Source organism: Macaca nemestrina, chromosome 1 (genome assembly GCF_043159975.1).
Source record: "Macaca nemestrina isolate mMacNem1 chromosome 1, mMacNem.hap1, whole genome shotgun sequence".
NCBI lineage: Eukaryota > Metazoa > Chordata > Mammalia > Primates > Cercopithecidae > Macaca > Macaca nemestrina.
Window position 1 is genome coordinate 200,177,395 of NC_092125.1, and position 22,104 is coordinate 200,199,498.

The 22,104-nt window shown below is 41.5% G+C and overlaps 1 protein-coding gene across 11 annotated transcripts in view; it reads left to right on the plus strand.

Annotated features, from left to right (window-relative positions):
- The window catches only part of LOC105495216 (CUB and Sushi multiple domains 2), a 656,530-nt gene that overhangs the window by 407,957 nt on the left and 226,469 nt on the right, over window positions 1-22,104 (plus strand). The window lies entirely within an intron of this gene.

Sequence of the window (22,104 nt, forward strand, 5' to 3'; positions counted from 1 at the left end):
TTATATAAGGCTATAATGAACATCTTCAGGCCTATGGCTTTTTCTTCTCTTGAATTATTTCCTTAGAATAAATTTCTAGGAGTGACATTATCGGATCAGGGCATGAATATTTTTATGACTCTTGATGCATACTATTGTATGGTTCCCCCCATATATTGTGTCGGTTCATAATGCCGTAGCAAAAACTGTAAGATTAAGAACAAGATTCATAAAATGTGTGATCTTTCCATCTAGAAACATGGCATGCCTCTCTTTCATGTGTATCTGCTTTCACTTTTCTAAAGATAACAACTTTGTGGTTTTCTTCATTTAGGTCACATATATATTGCTTGCAAACTTTGTTAGCTTCACTAAATTCCAAATATTTGTGTGGCCTTTTAAAAGCTGCTAATAGCTAGAAGTTGAATCTAATTCTGTAGCACACCTTTGTTGACTACTGTAAAGAGCCCAAGGTTTAGTGCCGCGAGTTCAGAGATGAATTGAGCACAGTCCGTGTCCTCAAGGAGCTCTCTTCATGTGGTGATAGACACCATTATGTAAATGAAGCGGGCCCTTGTGGCTTATAATTTAGTTTTTCAATGAGAAAACATTGGTGCTGTGAATATTAGGTTCATTCTTTTATTTAACACGTATTTATTGAGTGCCTGCAATGTGGCAGGCATCATAGTCGGTACTGAACAGAAGAGCAACAGCCCCTCTTCTCATGGGGCATAGACTTGACATCATCTCTGTTAGAATGGTTGGGCCCGAAAGATGAGAGGCCCTGCTCGAAAAGGAGACATCCAAGAGGCAGCAGCGGGTTCTGGGAGAAGCCATAGGGTTTGGTCCTATGCAAAAGGGACACGTTCCATAGATACATTGACGCACACATAAACACCCATGTACACACGCACGCCCACACTGCAGGACTGGGTACTTGGGTTTGCAATAGTTCCTATAGGGGTTGGCTGCTGCCTAATGGATGTGAGTGAAGAAGGGAGGTGGGTTTATGGAAGCACAGTCTGGAGACAGACTGCTGGGTAGCCATGGGCCAGAGACATGTCCCTCCTGGGGTAAGAGGTATAAAAGAGGTGTCTGGAGGACTGCCAAGATTGCCATTGCAGGACACTGGATGGAGACTTCAGTCTTGGCCTTTCTTCAGCCCACCTGGGTCCAGCCCTGTCTAGGAGGGACATGGGACATTTGCTGTTTCCAATCCCTGTATAGCGACTATTGGTACTGACATGTGGCTACTGGGGTGTTGGTATTTTCCTTCCCATTTGAAGGCATTCTTTCTAAACTGTCTATAGAAATTCTTTGTAGTATTTGATATATGTATTTTCCCAATCTCATTTTCCCTTTTTGTTTTCTATTTTTCACTGTATAGTTGTCTTACATTTCTGTATAAACAAATCTCTCAGTATTTGTGATTTCTTTTCAAAGCTGACAAAGTTATTCTGCCATGGATCTGAGAAACAGTTCATTTTATTTTTGGTTATTTGTCAGTAACTTGATTTTTTAAAATATAATTTGTTTATCTGGAGTTTACTTAGATGAATGTATAATATTGTCCAAACTATTATGCAGTTTTCCAACAGAATTTATTAAGTAATTCATTTCCCTTTTGATTTGAGGGAAATGAATTGTTTTATTACATACTGAATCCTCAAATGTAGTTAAGTCTATTTCTTGAGTCACCACTTTGTTCTGCTGCTCTATTTCTATCTTAGCACTGGTATTGAATAATTTTAATTGTTGTTTTATAATGTGTTCTAATATCTGGCAGAGCTAGAAACAACTCCTTCCTCCCTTAATTATTTTCTCTTTTCAGAATATTCATTGTTATTCTCATCTGTTTGTTGTTCAAGATTAATTTTAGAATCATTTTGTCAGAGTAAAAAAAAATTCCTATTGGGATTTTGTATGTGCACTCCTGTTAAAATATAAATTAACTTGAAGAAAATAGGCATTTTTATAATACACAGCCCTCAAATCCAGACACATGTTTTTGTTCGCCTACTTTCGTTTTTCTAAATATAACAGCTCCATGGTTTTCTTCATATAGGTCACATACATTGCTTCACATACATTGCTTGTTACCTTTATTCTTAAATAAGCAGGTCCTTTTTTCACTTCTCCTCCCACCCTGACCTCAATGCCACATGCACAGGTGAAGCATGCTCTATTTTCCCTCCTCTCTATGGCTGAAACCTAGTGTTTCCTGTAAACATACAATCCCAGATTTTCCAGGACAAATGTAATTTCAAACATCATTTCCCTTGGCCCACAAAATATGATCACAATAGCTAGAGTCCTTGGAAATTGCCTTTTTCAAATGATCAGAGCCAGAGTTGGGATCAGCAAAGGTTTAAATGCATCAGCCTCAGCATGGGGGATAATATTCCCGGGAACTGTTTGTGATCAGGCCAGGGACGGTGATCAGTGTGAGCTTCCTCTGCTTAATGTAACATTCTCCTCATTTCCCTAGACTTCCTTCAAGGTTTCATTGACCTACAGATGGCCCCAGAAAATAAGCAGGGAACTTAGGGAGTCCCAGGGCTTCCTCCCTCTGTTATCCAACCCTCGAGAGCCTGAACACTGAAGACCTGTGTTCTCCCTTTGCTAGTGGTGGGCAGAGCGGGGGGTGCCCGCTCTATGGAGTGCTCCCAGTGATATGAAGGGGACGTCGCCTTGAGTGGAAAGACAGGGGTGGTAGCAGGATGGGGGAGGGTCTGTGTCTGCTACTGTACTGGAGAATGGGCACTAGTCATAGCTAGTCAAGCATCCCAGGGCCATGGGGCAGCCTGAGAAGGGTATGCCAGAGTTGAGGGAGTCCAGGGCTGAAAGAGCTGACCCTGGATGAAGGAATGGGTCACAAAGGAGGCTGCTGGTGTTGCCTCTCAGAATGTACAAGGAGGTGGAGTCCCTTCTTGTGCTACCAGGCCAGTGTAGGTCACATCATTGCTTGTTACCTTTGTTTTCAAATAGGCAGATACTTTATGGGAGAAGGAAGCTTCTGGATTGAACCAGGTCCTTACCCAAGGGAATAGGGTCTATCCCGGCTGAGTATATCCCTGACCCAGTCAGCAGCTTCAGTCTCCAAAAAGAGACTTCAGTCTCACATCAGAGACTAGAGAGGAAACCATGAACCAGAATAGAAGCCCAGTCCCTGGGCTGGGGCATACATATTGAAGAAGGGTTAGCAGGAGAGGGAGATCCTAAAACTGAGTGAACCTATGGGTATGCTGGGCTTCTCACAAGCCCACCAGTGACCGGCCCTGTGCAGCCACACACACCTTACCCCACCAGTTTGTGGGAATGGACCTTCCCAATGTACCATCATGCTTAGCTGGGCTTGGCTCAGAATCTGGCTGTAAGAACCAAGCCCACGGGATCCAGGTCTTCAGTGTACCTGGCCAGGGTGAGATCACGCAGACTGAAGGGATGGCTCACAAAGGAGGCTCCCAGCATTTCCTATCAGGATGTCCAAGGAAGTAGTCAACACTTTCCCTGCCAGGCCAGTGTGAGTCACATCACTTGTTTCCCACATCACTTGTTTCCTTTATGTCTAAATAGTCAGGTACTTTATAGGAGAAGGAAGTGTCTTTGGTGGCCCTGCCTAGTCTAAAGTAGACCCAAACCCAGCTAACCATTAGAATCACTCATAGGCCTTTTAAAATACAGAATTCTTGACCTTGTCCCCCAAAATTCCAATTCAGTAGGTCCAAAATGGGGCCTAGGAATTGTAGTTCTAAAAAACTCCTAGATGATCTAGACATTAGGTCATATTTCTGAACAACTAGTATGGAACGCATACTGTATGCCAGTTCCTTGGGGGAAGTTTTGTGTCATTTCTGTGAGGTTTGATCCCTTGAATTCCTCTCTTGAGTTCCTTTCTTGAATTCCTCTGGGCTAACAGGAAGGCTTGAGCTCTTAGATTACATCATGCCAAGACACTTTTTTCCTAGCTAATACTTGTGTCATGCCAAGATACATGGGGTTGTGATGCATGTGGTGATATGTTGTGTTCATATGCTGTTGCTATTAAGTTGGCCAGGCTGAGCTGCCGTAACTCAGTTGTTAGGATGATTGTAGTCTCCTAGGGTCCATGGGATGTTGACCTCCATGTTGGTATCCCATCAGGGAATGAGATGCATGGTCCAGTACTCTGACATTACAACTTGATGTTTTTCATTTAATTTAAATGCAGCAAAATGTGGAAGGGAGTGGGTACTATGTACTGACCATTACACTCAGCACTGGGCAAGTGATGAAGATGATTCAAACATGGTTCTTGCCCTCCAAGAGCTCATAGTCTAGTGAGTAAGATAAGCATGTACTTTTATTTTAAAGCAGTCTCTGAATTATTGCAGTCATAGTTGTGGTCACAAAGTGCTACCAGAATGTAGAGGAAGAAAAAATCATTCCAACTGGCAGAATTTCAGAAGTCTTCTTGGAAGATTGTAGCACAGGCAAAATTTCAGTCCAATCCAACCCAGGAATCTGTCCAAAACCAAACTGTGAACACAGCTTAATCCAAGGCCCAGTTCAAAGGCCTTATTCCTACAACTAAGAGTCCTGGTCCAAGGTATATTAGGACCACAGCTACCTGTGTGGAATAGGGACTAGGAAAACTGGCCAAGCTTTAGGAGTCTAATCCTGGGCTGTGACCTCTACTTATAGGGGAATGGGGTATCTCTGTCATTCTCACTTCAGCTTCCACCTTTGGGATCAAGCCAACAGGCTCTGTTTTCTCTGTAAAATGTGCAAAGCTTGTGTATGTGTTCTCCACTGTTCTCTGCCATGCCTGACTCAGAGAGCTATGGAGGCCAACACAGAGTTTCCCCAACCAGTGTCTGTTTTCACAGCAGCTGGCTCAAAAGCTGGAGCATGAAGTTCTATCAATACCCCAACCCTGTTCTTTGAGCCTCTTGGTGAATTTGTCATCTTCCTTGAACATATGTGCATTACTATCAGCCCTCAGTGACGTGGGTGTCCTCAGACTCTGTGGTCCTTGGGGAAGGCACTACATACATTTTCTAGGGTTTGGCTTTCTAAGAGAGCCTTGGGTTACCCCTCTTGTGTTGATTGGCCCTTCCTCTAGGCCTTATGTACAAGAGCAATCTTTTGGGGGACTCAGGGGAGGTGGGTTCAGAGAAAAGGTTCCTGGCCCTAGGCTACCTGATCAACTCTCATCTTGCTCTGGGACTCAGATCAGACTCCCCATGGTCTTGCAGGGAGCTCTCCCAGGCTACCTGTAAACTCCCTTGGATTATTGTATTTCCCCGAAGGAAAATCCAAATGTACTTCCTTGTGTTCATGGAGAACAACCAGCATGTATTCTTTTCCAGTCTTCAGTGGGTCGTGGTCTGGGGCATGAATGGACTATGGCAGTTCTAGACTCCCTGAGTGAGGATGCTCTGATGAACAGGCTTAGAATGCATGATGAAGGTCTCTAACAGAGCTCAGGGGCTCAGGTGAAGAGGACAGGCCCTGGGTGCCTCAAAGACCAAGGGACCTGGGCCTATAGTCCTGAGAACATCCCCTGAGTTGTTGAAGATGTGGTCCACACCCTTTCTTGAATTCCTCTGGGCTAATGGGAAGGCTTGAGCTCTTGGATTTCATCATGCCAAGATACTTTTTTCCTAGCTAATAACTGTGCCTGGCTGACCAGGTTAATAAGAGCAGCTGAAGCTAACCTTAGCTGGGTATAAAAACCAGCTGGGATCTACCCATGTAGCAAGGATAAGACCCTATGAGTATCACTCATAGGATCCTGGGGGCTGGGTGCAGGCAGCTGTGGGATCTCACAGGAGATAAGCACTTTTGAGTAGCCTTTGCTTGGGACATGGAAAGACTGGGTCATCTGGACTTCTCTCTGTTTCCCAACATGTCACAGTTCCTCAGAATCTCACAATGAGACTCAGGACTGACAGAATATCCAACACTCAAGTGAAGAGCTGTTCAGTACCAGGTACCCCCGTGCAGCTGATAGTGCCTCTCCTTTCTAAGTGATCTGCCCACAGATCTGCTCACAGAAGGTGCCTCACCAGGTCACAGTTGGCAGCCAAGCAGTCAGTCATTCCTGCAAATGGAGAGTTTTGTCAGAATCTTCTGGACTTGGACTTACCCGTTCATTCCTTGAGGAGAGGAGGGACTGATGATCAAAGAGCAAACCTTTTGGCCTGGGGTCTTGCTGGATTGAGGGTGTGATATGGGAGAAGTGGGGAGACACCACTTTTGCTGCCTTAGTAGGCTGGTTAAGACTAGGAGATACACCAAGCAGAAACATGCATGGAAACACCTATCAGCAGCAGAGTGGGGATGTCTCTCTTGTTTCAAATTCAGCCAAAATTGAATGTATACCTTCCCTGAGCCCAGCACGGTGCTGTGCTCCATGCCTTCACAAACTTCATTGCATTGAGTCTTCACAGCAAAGCTGTAATTTAGAAGTTATTAATCCCATTTTTATACACGAGGGAAAGGACTCAATGATATAAAGTAACTGCCCTCTTCCTCCCTCCCAAATGTGTACAACTAATAAGTGAAAAATACATGCAAACCCCCAATTTTTAGAAGGATTCATATTTGCTCCAACTTTGGCATGGTGGCTTGGTCTGGCTATATATATTTTCCAAAGAACTTATGGTCTGTTTTCAAGGTAAAAGCTGAGCCCCAGGAGTGTGGACTCAGCTACTTCCCAGTAGCATAGGCAGGGGATCTTTTTCGTGCTTTGTTCCATAAGGTATCAGAATCTTTCCTGTGAGTTGGGAACATGAGTTTCTCAGCCAGCCATTGAGGAATGCATGAAAATCCCAGTGCAGAGCCTGGCCTTGGGAAAGACCTCTAAACATCTCAATGAAGAGGGCCTTAAGGCCAGGGTAAGCACCTGGAATGGTTGGTGGGGGCATTGCATTATTCCAGAGGTGTGGCAAGAATCAGTCATCGTCACAGGGTAACTCCAGGCAGTGGGTAATTTCCAGAGGTTATGCTGATAAACAGTCATGTAATTTATACCAAGAACCTAGCCAACCTCTATAGGATACAGGTAACAGGGTTCAGCCATAGAGGGCAAGAACTTAGCAATCATCAGACCCCTACCAATGAGCTTCAGTTTAGGATTCCAGTTCCAGAGGGGACTGCATTATGAATGAGGAATTTAAAGCAAAGCTAGTTTCATGAGTAGTTGCTACCATGAGTAGGGTGACAATATATCCCTATTCGCTTGGGACAATCCCAGTTTACATCTTTTGTTCTAGGTAATTATTCATAGTGCCACCTTTCATTCTCAAAACTAGTTTGGGCACTATGTTATGTGGGCACCCTGATATGCCAAAGACTTCACGCCAAGAAAGGAATTGGGCCTCAGTGAATGATTTGAATGCCAAGAGGGATCTCTGAGTCAAAGATCTATGAGACTATATGTAGTGGTTTATTTTTTTTTTTTTTTCTTACTTGTCACTGACTTGAAACTCAAGCTCTGGGTCGGGCGTGGTGGCTCACGCCTGTAATCCCAGCACTTTGGGAGGCCGAGGCGGGCGGATCACGAGGTCAGGAAATCAAGACCATCCTGGCTAACTCAATGAAACTCCGTCTCTACTAAAAATACAGAAAAAATTAGCCGGGCATGGTGGTGGGCACCTGTAGTCCCAGCTACTTGGGAGGATGAGGCAGGAGAATGGCGTGAACCTGGGAGGCGGAGCTTGCAGAGAGCAGAGATCGTGCCACTGCACTCTAGTCTGGGCGACAGAGAGAAACTGTCTCAAAAAAAAAAAGAAAAAAAAAAAAGGAGCTCAAGCTCTATATGATTAACCCCTTCCTACCTCTTTCCCCCTCATCCCATGCCACTCTTCCATCAAAACTCTTGCCTACCTCAATGCCTTTCCACTTACAGTTCACCATGATGGAATGTCCTTCACAAGACTGGCTCCAGCTCATCATTCCTTAACTGTCACATTCCCAGAGAGACCATCTCTAACCACCTTATCCAGAAGAGCAATCTTTCAGTTTTTATTTCCGTCATACCCTTTTTTATAAGTGTGTTAGTCAACTTTTGCTGTGACATCAACAGCCCAAAACTCTCAATGACTTGCAACAATAAATATTTATTACTCTTATCTCAAGAGGGCTGTAAGTCAGCTGCAGCTCTGCAGGGCTCTCCTGGGCTCCACATAACATCTCATTCTGGAACACAGGCTGAAGGACCACGTTGTGCCTAGAGCATGTTGTTCTCATGCCAGAAGGCAAAAGCTTCAGGGAACAGAACCAAACTACCCAAGTACCTTTAAAGCCTCTGCTTGGAAATGGCTATGTCATGTCCACTGACAATTCCGTGGGCTAAAGTAAATTGCAAGACTAAGCCCAAAGTCAGTGGGAATAGGGAAGAAAGCACCACCTCAAGAGATGTATAGCAAGGGCAAGGAGAGAACAAATGATTGTGAACAGTTAGTATGATCTACCATAATAAGTGATGCTTATTTTATTTGTGGATTACCTGGCACCCTCACTAGACTATAAACTCCCTGAGGGCAGACCTCTATATGTCTGATTCATTGTTGTACCAATCATACAGCAAATTCTTTGTATTATTTTCCTATTTTTGTTATAGTTATTAGTAGCAGCGTTATATTGCTGCTATTATATAAACAAAGCCAACACAGCTGGAGTGAAAGAGCATTTGGTTTGGAAGATGCTTGGCCACCCAGGGTCTATGGCAGCAGGATTTTATTCCACAGCCCTCAAGCTAGTGTAGTTATAGCCAAGAGTGGCTGAGGCCCTGAGTGCAATGAGCCTGTCATATAGACTCTATCACTGCAGCTAGGAAGGATAAGTGGGGGAGGAGAGAGCATTCTAGAAAAAATCACTGGGGTACAAATACAAACATGGATTAGCCTTGCACATTTGGAGAGCTGCAAGTAGTTTAATCTGACTGGAGTGTAGGGTGCAATGGGGGAGGGTGGGGAGAGTGGAAAAATAAAAATAAAAAAGATTGGCAAGGGCCTTAGGTCACTGAGAGTCTTTTGTGCCCCTCTGAGGAGTTTAGACTTTATCTTCTGTGCAGCAGGGAGTCTTTAAGAAGTCCCAAGCAAGGATGTAACAGCAAAAGAATGTGATTTTCAAAATTGACCCTGGAGCCGATATGGAGGATGGATTCAAAATGAGTGAAATTTAAAATAGGACACGAGGTAGACTATGGCAGTAGGAAGAGGGCCTCCACTTAATAGGAATGTGTTGAGGATGTGACAAGTACAAGAGATACTGAAGAGATAGAATCAACAAAAGTTAGTTACTGATTGAATATGAGAGCGAGGGAGAAGGAGTTGATATATTTTGCCTAGGCAACTGGGTATTGTCATTCATGGAGATAAGGAATGAAGGAGGCTTAAGAAAATAGATAAAGAGTTCAATTTTGGGCATGCATTTGAGGTGTCAGTAGGATCTCCAGGAGGGATGTACATCAGACAGTTTTGCATCAAGTCTGGAGTGTGGTAGGAGGCTTTGGGTTACTAGAATTTATTTTGGAGGCAGTGGCATAAAGGAAGCAAAAGTGGGGAGTGAGAGGAGCGCCTAGGGCAAACCCATACCTGGGTGATGGAAGGGCTGAGTCATTTGTTAATGTCAGGGAACATTCCAGGTCCCAGAGAACCTTGGTTCCCTTGAGAACCAAGTTTGGGGAACGTTGGCCCCTGAGAACCAAGTTTGGGGAAGAAGACAAAAAGTTCAGTTGTAGACATGTTTTGTTTAAGTTGCTGTGATAAAATCCAAACTGACTCTCATGATTTTTAAAAGACTTTGTCATCCTCTTCAGTTCATCTTGTGTTCCTTACTCCATCTGTCACCCTGCTTCTACCTACCATGCTGCTCTCCCTTCTGTCCTTCACATGCACCAAGCTCATTCCCACCCCAGGGCCTTTGCCCTTGTAATTCTTTCCCCCTGTGGTGAACCTCCCTTAGAATGATTGGTTCCTTATCATCAGGCCACAGTTCAAAGGCCACCTCCTCAGACAGGCCATTCCTGCTGCCTTATTAAAAGCAACCCACCCCTATGCCATTCATTCTTTTTTTCATCACCTCTTAGAATGTAAACTTCAGAGGGTCAAAGGACTTGCTTATCCATCTTGGTGGCTGCTGATCCCATACCTAGAATAGTGACAGGCACACAGCAGGTGCTCCATCACTCCATCAATACTTGAGCTAGGTGAAGACATTTCAAAGACCACTGGATACACAGGTCTGGCATTCAGAAGAAATGTCTTTCCTGCAGGCATGCATTTAGGAGTTATGTGGGGATGAGGTGCCCTAAAGAGGACAAGCAAGTGAGAAGATGACCCTGAAATGGATCTGTTCATGTTTCAAAAGGTAAAAGTCAGGTAGAGGGGAAAGCTTTCAAATGACTGCCAAGGGATGGTCAGAGCTAGAGGTGGAAAACCTGGAGAAGGTGTTATGGAAGAACCAAAGTGTCTTAGGAATGCCCTTCTAATTTGTCTCAGAACACCTATGCTTAAATTCTACCTGTCCGAGGTAGAAACTGGGCAGAAAAAAAAGAAACACAAAACTTGAGTACAAGCCAGGTGTCTAAGACCAGAATGAGCAACATAGTGAGACCCCCTCCCCCTCCTGCACACACACATCTCTAAAAAAAATAAAAATAATTAGCCAGGCATTGTGGCACATACCTATAGTCCCAGCGAATTGGGAAGCTGAGGTGGGAGGATCACTTTTAGCCCAGGAGTTCAGTACTACAGTGAGCTAGGATTGCACCACTGCACTGCAGCCTAAGATAGTGAGACCCCCATCTCTAAAAAATTTTTTAAAGAAAAAATAAATAACTTGGGCACAATGTATGGCTTTTGGACTGGATTATATCAAATACGAATCTAGGAGGGCACACATGTGCTCAGGAAATGCACAGCCAGTATTGCCCATTTATCCTTCATACTCCTTTTGGAATGTGTGTGAGTTTCTAGACTGCATCCTCAGTACTCTCCTTAGAGAGAATGGAGCCTACAGTTAACTTAATCTTGTTTATGATAAGGATAAGCCCTACCCAGTAACTAGCTTCGCCCTAATGCAGGTGACCTTGAGAAACTCGCACAGTGTCTTTGGAACTAACACAGTTAAATGATAACTTTCACCAAGCTCCAGTGCCAGATATGACATTAAGATGACTGAGACACAACTTTACATACACGGAGCTTCTGAGCAGAAAGAGGTGAAAGAAATTTAAGGTTGGGTTTGTGAAGCCTCTGTTTCCAGCTCAACAATAGCTTCATCAGTAGAGCTGCCTCAGTTTACAGATCTAGATACATACACTGAAGCAAGAACAATCCGATTGGGCCACTTCTGCTTGGGTGAGCATTGCTGGAGAAAATTGCCCAGCCAGGCAAATTGGCACTGCTATAAATTCATAAACACCAATCTCAGTCAGGCTTACAACAGTGCCTGGCAATCCATCTGTGTTTCTCAAGTCATTCTCTTCTCCATTTCTCCATGGAAACTACCCCAAACATTCGCTACCCTCCTTGAACCTATAAACAGCCCCTTCTCCTCACTTTACTCCACCTCATAAGCAACACTCTCAATTTTCAAATACTAAAGACACCAAGCCTACAGACCAACACCCATCCTCACCCTTCCTCTATTCTTCCTACCTTTTATAATAGATGATCAATCCTTTCTCCCATCAAAAAACTATTTCCCTTTAAATTTTTAGCATAACTCCATTTATGCTTTAGATAAGGAACCTTTAAAAACTTTTAACAGAACAGTGAGAAATGTATTTTTACCTTGTGACTTTGTATGCACTTGCACATAATTGAAACATACATTTCACAAACAGTACTTACCTTGACCTGCATTGGACTCAGATATTTCCTATTCTCTTCCTTTATTAGCCCATTCTTCATTGTTATAAAGAAATTCCTGAGGCTAGGTAATTTATAAAGAAAAGAGGTTGAATTTGGCTCACAGTTCTGCAGGTTGTACAGGCATGGCACCAAGATCTGCTCAACTCCTGATGAGGGCCTCAGGAAGCTTACAATTATGGCAGAAGGCAAAAGAGAGCCAGTGTATCACATGGAAAGAGTGGGAGCAAGATGGGGGAGGGGTGGGTGGTAGGTACCGCATTCTTTTAAACAACCAGATATTGCATGAACTACCAGAGCGAGGATTCACTTATGACCAACTGGATGATGCTAAGCCACTCATGAAGAATCTAACCCCTTTATCTAAATACCTCCCACCAGGCCCCATGTCCAACATTGAGGATTACATTTTAATGTGCTATTCAGAGGGGACAAATATCTAAACCGTATCATTCTGCCCCTGGCTCCCCAAATCTCATGTCCTTTTCACCTTGTAAAATACAATTATCCCTTCCCAATAGTCCCCCAAAGTCTTAACTTATTCCAGCATTAACCCAGAAGTCCTAAGTCTAAAGTCTCATCTGAAGATGAATTCCTTCCACCTATAAGCTGGTGAGATCAAAAGCAAGTTGTTTACTTCCTGGATACAATGGTGTACAGGCATTTGGCAAACATTCTCATTCCAAAAGGGAGAAATTGGCCAAAAGAAAGGGGTAACAGGCCCCACACAATTCTAAAACCCAGCAGGGCAGAGATTAAATCTTAAAGATCCAACATAATCCTGGACCCCATATCCCACATCCTGGGCACTCTGGTGCATGGGGTGAGCTCCCAAGGCCTTGGGAAGCTCTGTCTCTGTAGCTTTGCAGAGTGCAGTCCTTGAGTTGGACTTGAATACCTGCTGCTTTTCCAGGCTCAGGATGCAAGCTTGCCATGACTCTACCATTTTGGAGTCTGGAGGATGTCAGTCCCCTTCCCATAGCTCCACCAGGTACTTTGCTGATGGGACTCTTTGTAGGGGTTCCAACCCCACATTGCCACTCCACACTGCCCTAGTAGAAGTTCTCTTTTAAGGCTTAGCCCCTGCAGCAGGCATCTGCCTGGGTACCCAGACTTTCTCATACATCCTCTGAAATCTATGGAGAAATTGCCAAGCCTTCTTCATGCTTGCATGCTGTGCACCTACAGGCTTAACACCACATGGAAGCTGCCAAGGCTTATGGAAGCTTACACTCTCCAGAGCAGCAGCCCAAGCTGTATCTGGAGCCCTTTGAGCTGTGGTTGCAGCTGGAGCAGCCAGGATGCAGGGAGTGATGTTCTGAGGCTGCACAGGACAGCGGTGCCCTAGGCCTAGTGTCTGAAATCATTCTTTCCTCCTGGGCCTCTGGGCCTATGATGGGAGAGGCTGCTGCAAAGATTTCTGAAATGCCTTCAAGGCCTTTTTTCCATTGTCATGGACATTAGCACGTGGCTCCCTTTCAGTAATGCTAATCTCTCTAGCAAGTGGTTGCTTTACAGACTGCTTAGATTCTTTCTTTACCACAGGGCCAGGCTGCAAATTTTCCAAATTTTTATGTTTTTCTTCTCTTCCAAATATAAGTTCCAACTTTAAGTCATCCCTTTGCTCCTGTGTCTGATCATGGGCTGTTAGAAGCAACAATGCTAATTCTTTTTTTTTTTTTTTTTTTTTTTTTTTTTTTTTGAGACGGAGTCTCGCTCTGTCACTCAGGCTGGAGTGCAGTGGCCGGATCTCAGCTCACTGCAAGCTCTGCCTCCCGGGTTCACACCATTCTCCTGCCTCAGCCTCCCAAGTAGCTGGGACTACAGGTGCCCGCCACCTCGCTGGGCTAGTTTTTTGTATTTTTTTAGTAGAGACAGGGTTTCACCGGGTTAGCCAGGATGGTCTCAATCTCCTGACCTCGTGATCCGCCCATCTCTGCCTCCCAAACTGCTGGGATTACAGGCTTGAGCCACCGCGCCCGGCGCCATGCTAATTCTTGAATGCTTCACTGCTTAGAAATTTTTTCCATCAGATACCCTAGGTCATAACTCTTAAGTTCAAACTTGCAAAAAGCCCTAGGATATGGACTTAATGCAGCCAAGTTATTTGCTAGAGAGTAGCAAGGGTGACCTTTACACCAATTCCCAATAAGTTTCTCCTTTCCATCTGAGACCTGTTAGCCTGGTCTTCACTGTCCATATTTCTATCAGCATTTTGGTGACAACCATTTAAACAGTCTCTAAGAAATCACAAACTTTCCCTCATTTTCTTGTCTTCTTCTGAGACCTTCAAACTCTTTCAACCTATCCTTGTTACCCAGTTCCAAAGCTGCTTCCACATCATCAGGTATCTTATAGTAACGTCCCACACCCCTTGTACCAATTTTCTGTGTTAGCCGTTTCTTGTATTTCTATAAATACTTGAGGCTAGGTAATTTATAAAGAAAAGAGGTTTGATTTGGCTCATGGTTCTGCAGGCTGTACAGGCATGGCACCAATATCTGCTCAGCTCCTGGTGAGGGTCTCAGGAGGCTTACACTCATGGTAGAAGGCAAAAGGAAGTCAGTATATCATATGGTGAAAGGGGGAGCGAGGTAGGGTGGGGGCACCACACTCTTAAGAAACCAGATTTCATGTGAACTACCAGCACAGAAATTCATTTATAACCAAGGGGATGGCACTAAGCCATTCAAGAGGGATCTGCCCCCATGAGTCCCACCAGGCCCCACCTCGAACATTGGGGATTACATTTCAACCTGAGATTTGGAGGAGACAAAAAACCAAACTATATTTTTTGTTGTTGTTTTTTGTTTGTTTTGTTTCTTAACATGAAATTTATGACCAGCTAATAATGGGTTGCAATCCACTGTTTAATACATTTAGCTATAAATTCTTCCTCACCTTTCACCTTTTCAAGAACCTTATGCTTCATATTCTTCCTCCTGCTAACTCTTCAGCCACTTTCCTTCTGCAAGTTGCATTCCATCAACATTGAAATTTTCTCACGATGCTCTCATCTAAAAACAAAAACAAAAACAAAAAAACATATTGGCTGGGCGCAGTGGCTCAGGCCTGTAATCCCAGCACTTTGGGAGGCCAAGGCAGGCAGATCACAAGGTCAAAAGATCAAGACCATCCTGGCCAACATGGTGAAACCCCATCTCTACTAAAAATACAAAAAAAAAAAAAAAAATTAGCTGGGCGTGGTAGCGCACACCTGTAGTCCCAGCTACTCAGGAGGCTGAGACAGGAGAATCGCTTGAACCCAGGAGGCGGAAGTTATAGTGAGCCAAGATTGTGCCACTGCACTCCAGCATGGCAACAAAGTGAGACTCTGTCTCAGTAATAATAATAAAAAGCATCTTTCTTCACACCCTCATCTCCTTGCAGGTTCTCTAAGTCTCTTTCATACCCAAACTTCTGTAGCAGGATGTCCATGTACCCTTGCTATGTTCATTTCTCACCTCCCAGTACCCTGTTACCCCCCTCCATTCTGACTTCTGAGTCCACTACATCTCTGAAATTGCTCTCACCAAACTCACCAATGAGTCTCGTGTTGCTGAAACCCAGTGGATCATTTTCAGCCAAGATGATACATGGCACTCAGCAGGCTGTCAAAACAGATGGCCCTTCCTCCTTCTGGAAACCCTCTTTCTTTGTCTGTATGACACCACTCTCCTGTGTTTCCTCCTACCTCTTGACTGCTTGGTCCCTATCTGCCCTGCCAGCTTGTCTCCTTTCTCTCAAAAAGTTCCACGCCATCTTTTTTTGTTTTGCCAACTCAATAGCTCTGTTGTTTTAAGTTTTTGTTTTCTAATAACATTATATGTTTTCTCACCTCTTTATTAGCCAATTTCTCACCTCTTTATTTATTCTTTGTTGGTTGCCTCTTAACTTCCTTGGCCAATATTTCTAAGTTGAGTGTACATCTTTCTATCAAATTCCAATTCTTTATCAAGGAAGCATAGTAAATATTTAAATGTAGTAACTTGCACATATTTTCTCTCCATTCATCTCTCATTATTCAGCTTTTGTTTATGGTGATTTTTGAAATCTAAAACCTTCCATTTCTGTAGTTTAACATTTCCCTTACAATTTCTAATTTTAGTGTAATAATAATAAAGTCTTTCCTTACCTCCAACATTGTACAAATATTCCTTATATTTTCTTCTAGGACTTCTCTAGTACATGGAATAAAGTGTGGATCTAATCTTGTCAGTAACTGGCTAGCCATTTGTTCTAGCATCATGCATTGATCAATCAACCCTCTCTCTGCTAATCTGAGAAGCCCCCTTCATCATGTATTTTTATTTCCTTTTCTGGACTTTCTTTTACAGCTCTGTTGATCTCTCTTTTGAAGTCAATATGGTATAAATTATATTATTACAGCTTTATAATATGTTTTAGTATTTAATATCTGGGTTGGCAAGCTCTTCCTCCACTGGGAGGAAGTAGGTGTCATGGTTGAGAGCTTGGGCTCTGGTACTGGCCTGACTGGTTCATCTTCCCGGCTCTATCATCTACAGTGATTGTATGACTATGGGCAGGTTAATTTAACGTTTGGACTCAGTGTCTGTCTCTGTGAAGTAGGTTAATAATAGTACCCATCTCAGAGGGTTGCTGTGAGAGTTAATGAGTTAAGATACAGGAAGCTCTCAGAATGCCAACTAGCACCTTATATGCTATTATTCCTTATCTGTCTCAAGGAGAGCTTGGCTGTTTTCACCTGTTTACCAACGGATGTATCTTGCAATGGTTTTAAGTTCCAGAAAAAAAAAGATCTTGCCTGGAATTGTGTTAAATTTGTACCATGATTTAGGACACTTTTCATCTTAGTAATATGAATTTTTCACCCAGGAACATAGTTTGTCTCTCCATTAAAAAAATATTTTTCTGCCTATCAGTACAGTTTTGTTGTTTTTGTTATATTGGTCATGTTGGCTCATTGTTGTAGGGCTGAATTTGATTTTCTAGCACTTTGCATGAAGGATTTTTTATACTGTAGGTGTGTCATTGTGTTGGTGGATATGATTGTGTATGTATCATACATATCATTGTTATGGGAGTATTATATCAAAATCAATTTAAATAGCATGGCTGTTACAAGTTTGTTTACAGTTTTGAAGCACTGGCCATGAAACTACCTACCCACTAAGTATTTTCCAGTTTCCTCATGTTTTTCCCTTCATGCTAATTTTTGTAATTCAAATTTCTCTAGGAAATTCTCCATCTTATCTGTATTTCATATGTTATGTTTAGTATTCTTTTATAGTTGGATTATCACCTTAGTGTTATTATAGCCTCCTATCTCTATGTACATTTATCTTTTCTATTTCTACTTATTGAGCAGACCAATCAGAAATTTGTAATGATCTCTTCAGAAGCCAATTTTTTTTCTGTTTTCATCTTTTCTAAGTTTATTATCTCTTCTCTTCTTAATCATGTTTAGTTAGTCTTTTGGTAACTTTTTAAGTATAAACACTAATTGCACTTATTTTATTTCTTTATTGTTTAATCATGAATAAAGCTATGAATTTTCTCCTTACTACAGCTTTGGTCTAGTATCATCATCATTATAAGAAGTCTGTATTGACAGCTTTGTTTCCTCATTGAACTCAGGAACTTATTTGGAAAGAGTTTTAAGAATTTTAAAGTGATTATGGATTTCTCCTTGTTCTTTTCTTATTGATGTCTAGTTTATCTGTACTGTGAACAGAAAATGTGGCCCAACAGTTTTTGTATTGTGGTAGAATTTATGGGGATTTTCTTATAGCCTAATGTAAGGTCAATTTTGTAATAGTCCATGGGCACCTGTAAAGAAAGGTTGCAGTCCTTGTTTGAAGACTACACAGTTTCATATAATATACACACTCATAATATTTTCAGATCCTTTTTGTCTTGATCTTGATTTCAGGTTAGTGTATTTTATTTTGTCTCTTTTCATGCTTTGAGAATAAAGTATTATAACTGTCATATCTTTATTTCGGAATGGACTCATTATCCATGTTTTAAATATGATATTTGGTTTTTATTTTAGGTCTCTATCAGGACTATTGAAAACTCTCTTTGTTTGGTGACAACACCAAAAGAAAAACACAATAAAAGAGGGGTCTTCAACAAGCCCCTTTTATTTTCTACTCAAGCTCATGTTAAAAATAACCTAACATTATGCACAGTAATTACACATCTACTTGTTAATAAGTTTCCCACCTTTATTATTTGTCAACAATCTGAAGCTTCTAACTTAAAAGTTTAGTCAAGGTCAAGATCCATGAGCACAGCCTGGTCACTACTCTGAAGGAGGAAGGTACCTGATCTCCCTCTTTTAACCTGGGTGATTGATGGTGATGAGATCCAATTACAACTTTTTTTAAAATCCCTCATTTGAGACACTGAGAAGCAGGCTCTTCCTATTCTCTTACAGAAATATTACAATACAACATGCATACATAATTTTCCAGAGCAACAAAGATTAGATCTTTGTAGAACAATGCACACTTCCTCTTCCTGCCCTTGTGGTAACAGGTCTGAGTACTCTCTTGAGATGGAAGACAGCTTTATAAGGCCACATTCTTGTTCTAAGAGTGTCAGTTTATCAGCCCTGTCTCCTTCCAGGTATAATAAGAAATGTCTCTTGGTAGCTGTCCAGAAAACTCTTGGCATAAGAAAAGGATCATCCAAGAGTCAGGTGTAATATAATATCCAAGGATCTGATATTAATATTAAAATTCCTTTTCTGTTGTTCACATTTGCCTCCACCAATAGTTCTCAAACCCTGACTGCAATTTGGGGTCACCTGGGGAACTTTTTAAAATCGGTGATGCCCTGAGCCCAGTCCACCAATTAAATAGGAATATTTGAGACTTGTATTGATAAATTACAACACTCTTCTAATGTAAAGCCTGAGCTATCTTGGCCTATTCCTTTACTTTTGAGTATTCAGAGTCACTGTCTCTTAGCTGTGTGTTTTGTCCCAAAGAGAGGGTTATGTGGTGTTACTAGGAGATTAACCTGTATACATTTATTGTCATAAATGATGTTTTATCTTTTTTAAAGCATCTTATGTTACAACCCCCCTACCGCATGCTTCCTTGTTGTTTCCTTTGAATTTCTTTTTTCCTCCCTAAACAGACTGCTTTGCTTTTTCCCCTTTGGTAATTTTGAAGATAAGCTATTTCATATTCTATTACTAATTACACCTAACATCTTTAAAAGCATGCTCCAACCTATATTTCTCTAATTAACTACAGAAACTACAAAACAGGATTTCTCGCAAGATGAGCAAATTAGCATATCTCCTTGCTCCAACTTTACTCTTTGTGTCAGTATAATCTGGAATATTCTACCCTGAGGTTAGGCAGGAATAATGTCTTATATTTTCTGTTTCAAGGAATATTTGTTACACTTGCATTTCATTTTATAACTATGTTTACAGAAATTATTTAAATTCATCACCATATTGCTTTATTTGCTCATTGTCAATCTTTGTTTATGCTTTTTGTTAACCACAACTTTATCCTACTTGAGTTTGTTGTTTAAATTCATCTCTAGGTTGGATAGGAGACGTCTTTGAGTGGATGTAAATAGGACTTTTTTGAAGCCTTTGATATTTAAGAGCAGCTTTCTGTTGCCTCTGCTGTTTAACAGCTTGGCTCATTCATACCCTTTTCCACTGTAAATTATTCCGGGGCACATCTGTACTATGTCTAAGATAAATACATGAAGGATTACAGCACAGTATTTTTCTCTGTTTTCCAGAGTTGACACAGGTATCCATCTATTAATATTTGTACAGACTTTGGTCAATCTGTTGGTTGAGGTTTGGAGTGGGATGGGGTTATGAGGCCACATGTTCATGTCACCTTCTTTCAGAATGGTTTCAACCATTAGGTACTCATTGATTCATTCAGCAAATATTGGTTGAGCACCTATGATGTGCCAGGCATTGTGGGAGCCATTAGGGAGTCAGCAGAATCAGATGAGATTTCTGCTCTCATGAAAGATCTGTGTATGCGTTGGGGAGAGGGAGGGACTGATCATCAACAGCTAAACATGTAAACAAGATAATTTTAGAGAATGATAAGCAGAGCTATCATATATAGCTGCTCAAATTCCAAAATGGTGTCCCTGGAGCTTTGCAACATGACAATCCTGGTAAAAACGTTCTAGAGAAAAAATAATACACTGATAGAGTGATGGAGAGGGGGAGAGGGGCTCAGGCCTTATTAATTAAATACTCCTCTGCAGCGAATTTATTTGCTCACATACTCACAGTACCCCTGACCATCTTCTCTCTGAAACTGTAGCACCTTTCTTTGTCTTCATCTGCCTTGGACTTGCTCAGCAGGCCCTGTGATTTGCCCCCTCTGTCTTCAAGGTCTTTGCCTTTCGGTTTTGATCCCTCATTATTTGCATTATGTTCCAACTGAACTCCCACAAAGCTGGAGATAAGATGGCTGTGTGGGGGCATCCATGTCCAGCCTAGAGACCCCCAATTCAGTGCTAATGTAATATTTCAAGTTGACAGATGAATCTTCAGCAGATTCGAGGAACACCTTCTAAGACTCCATGGTCACATAGGCCCAGTGGGAAGTGTTATTATCATACTGAGAGACAGCACTGGGGAGTTAGTAAGAACTTGGTCTCTAGAATCAGGCTCATTGATTTGGCCTTGGCGCTACCATTTACTGGTCCTGCATTACTTAACCTCTGTGTGCCTCAGTGTCTTCATCTTTAAATGGGGTTAATAACAATACCTACCTCATAGCGTTATAGTGACAGTTACATTGATTAATTGATGAAAGTGCTTAGAATGGTGTCTACTCTTAGTAAACCCTCAATAATCTATAATAATAATTGCCATTAACTAGATCTTGCGTTACCTAAAAGCTTTTTCATGTCCTTCTCTCCCCTTGGCTCGAATTCTTTCTATACTTAAAATGTACATGGATTACAGGGATGAGACTGAATGTGTCTTAGGAACTAGGCTTACTTTGCTGAATTGCATACGAAGGCTTTTACAGCTGCAGACTGGAAAAGAAATACTTCATGCAGAAAAAAAAGGGGGAGCTGGGCAGAGTCAGGGAGAATCAGGACTAAACTCATCACAAGGAGTCACCAATTTTTTTGTTTGATGTTTTTTTCCCCCTTTGGCAAACATGATTTTATTATTTTTCATCTTAGCATCATTACATTTAGTAAGTCTAATATTTTACTCACTTACATATCAATTTAATTAACACCAAACATCTATATAAATGTTATAAATGGACTTAAATGTTTATCCATATATGGAATTACCTTCTTCTTACTTGTATATATTAAAAGATGTTTAGAATGAACCTACAGCATTTTTGCAATCAGCAAAATTAAATGTTGTTTCATTTTGAATGCCTATGACCCTGATACAGTTTTTATTTGGGGACTCATGTCCAGTCTTTATCCATATATAAACAAATATTTAATAGCTATAATCAAAAGCATGCATATAATTTTATGATCTACTGCGTTATTTAAAATTATGTTTAACATTCTTTCTACAGGGTCATATTTATCACTTTAATGATTGCACTCAAACTGCATCACATTAAAGGCTATAATTTACCTCACATTATTGGGCTGACATATAGTTTGTTCGCATTTTTCCTCTATAATAAAATTATGTCATTGTAAACATCTTTGGCTAGGTTGCTCTTTTTCTTTTGAATTAATTCCTAGAGATTACTGAGTCAGTCTTTGAGTAGTTTTGTGGCTCTGGTTAAGAACTTATGTACTCCCTTCAAAAAGGATCATATCAGTTTTGCTCTGCAATTGGCAGTAAATGCATGTATGAGATTCCGTGAAGCCTCAACAATACTGGATTATATATTTTTTTCTATTGAAATGGACTGTGTTGTCATATTAATTCTATTTTCTTTCATATGAATCCTCTAAGCACTCTCTTTACTCATCTTGGTGATGTTCTTAGATAAAGATTCTAATTCAATATTGATATTTTTTCCTGTGTCATAGGCATTGCAATTTTTTTTCCATTTTATTATTTTCTTTTATAATTTTGTGTTAGTATTTGTTTGTTTTCTCATTTATAGCACTTTCTTTGCCTATTCTTATTCCAGGGTCTGCTAGTAGTTGGCATGAAAATGGCTTAAAATAAGGGTTTTTAGAAGGGTGGACCCTTAGGGTGAAATAGGGGAGAGAGAACAGGACGTGGATGGGGATCATAATGGACGCTGTCACCTCCCTCCCCAGTTTCTTCAGAAGC